At 28.5% G+C, this 2,003-nt stretch overlaps 1 protein-coding gene across 2 annotated transcripts in view; it reads left to right on the top strand.

The window, feature by feature from the left end:
• LOC107665105 (frizzled-3-like) overlaps window positions 1-2,003 on the top strand; it is a 40,722-nt gene that overhangs the window by 27,976 nt on the left and 10,743 nt on the right. The window lies entirely within an intron of this gene.

Here is a 2,003-nt window from a genome sequence, read left to right as displayed (position 1 = left end):
ATTATATATTATATATTCACTGTCACTGTTGATCAGCTTAATGCATTAATAAAATTATTAATTTCTTAAAAAAAAAAAAAAAAAAACTTACTGACCCCAAATATATGTAATAGATATTTATATTTTACTTATTTCCCAAATTTTTTTGTTTAAATATTTCTTGTTTGGAATTTCACAGAAAAATAAACTTTTTATTTTAACTATTTATGCAAAAAAACGTACAATTACATAAATAATGAAAAAAAAAATCCTAATAGTAATACCCAATGATTGAATGAATAAATAAATAAATACATAAATATAATTCCCTGTATTTTTATAGTCAACTAATATATTCTTAAGCTAATATTTAAAACCTGAATTAATAAAACTATTCAATTATGTTTTAGTAATCCTTTTTCCATACTGTATATGCCTAAATTTAGTTATTATATTGTAATATTTAAAATGATTGTTTTTAATTAGTTTCATTTTTAATTTACTTAGAAAACAATTTATAAAATATTAATTAGTATTAATATTAATATACATATTGGATATTTATCAGTCACATCAGCCATAACATGAAAAGTTATTGGCTTATTGATATTGTCAATAATTTTAAGAGAAGAGACAGAAGAAGGGTTGTGTTATGTATTATATAGGGTTGTACATATTTGTATGTAATATAACATATTGCATGTATTTTTATATTCAAAGTTATGGCATCAATGTTCTGTCTTTATAATAACATTTCTACTGGAAAGATTAGTGAGTGAGTGAGTGACGTGACATGTGGCCAAGTATGGTGACCCATACTAGGAATTAGTGCTCTGCATTTAACCCATACTGTCAATCAAACTATCATGGGAGGGGCCTGTCTGTGTGACGTCACACAGACAGGCATCTGAGATCGGCTCGATTTGGGAAAGGGGAAATGATTTAACAAGATTTAAAAAAAACTAGGTGGGTTTTTATCATTCTAGGGTGGTTGTGTACACACACTGCCAACACACATTTCAGTTCAAACAACTTGTAAAGGTGCATGTCGCATCCGATGACCCCTTTAAATTAATCCCCCCACTTTTGCACTTTACAAAATGATTTGCATCATTTATTTGTATCAGTCTAATAATATTAGACTGATACAAATAAATGATGTAAATAATTTTGTATGTATTTGATCAAACATTCAGTAAAAACAATAATATTGTTAAATATTATCACTATTTAAAATAACTCTTTTCTATTTTAATATATTTCAAAATATGATGTATTCCTATGACAAAGCTGAATTTTCAGCATTTTTCTGAAATAGATATCTTTTGTAACAATATTATATATTCACTGTCACTGTTGATCAGCTTAATGCATTAATAAAATTATTAATTTCTTAAAAAAAAAAAAAAAAAAACTTACTGACCCCAAACTTTTGAAAAGTAGAGTTCTTATCAGTGCTGAAAATAATTCAGTATGAGATAAGTTAAGCATTATGTGTTGAATGAAGCATTGTCAATAATGGACAAAATTTGATATTGGAAATGTAATCAAAATATTTATTTTAATTTATTTTCTCATATGTTTATAATATCAGGCATTTAAGAATGTTATAAATTCTATAAAAATAATATAATATCTGTAAATAATCACATTAAATTGGCCCACTCATTTATCGCCTGTTGTGTTTTTATCTGTACATGAAACATAAGCATGCAGATGCAGATTCTTCTGTGTGTAAGTTGCTTTTCTCTGCATTTCATCTTTCTCTCTTCACTCTCAATGTACTTTTGTGATCTCTTTCTCCAGCTCTCTGTTTTTCGCTGGTATCATATGGTGGTTCTGGTTAGAATTTGCTGCACTGCTCTTTGTTTGGGTACATAAATCATAAGACCTGCAGCTGCACCGCAAAGGTCACTTCAAATCTCAAGTAAAATGGAGTAGAGCCCAGAGGGAGAGGACCTCCTAGTGCCAGCTCGCTGCTTCCTTGCTGTCGAGTGTGTGTGTGTGTGTGTGTGTGTGTGTGT

This window comes from Sinocyclocheilus anshuiensis, unplaced genomic scaffold, assembly GCF_001515605.1.
Source record: "Sinocyclocheilus anshuiensis isolate Anshui unplaced genomic scaffold, SAMN03320099.WGS_v1.1 scaffold575, whole genome shotgun sequence".
Lineage (NCBI taxonomy): Eukaryota > Metazoa > Chordata > Actinopteri > Cypriniformes > Cyprinidae > Sinocyclocheilus > Sinocyclocheilus anshuiensis.
The sequence above is the reverse complement of the archived record's forward strand: the minus strand, read 5'-3'. Positions and strand labels throughout refer to the sequence as shown.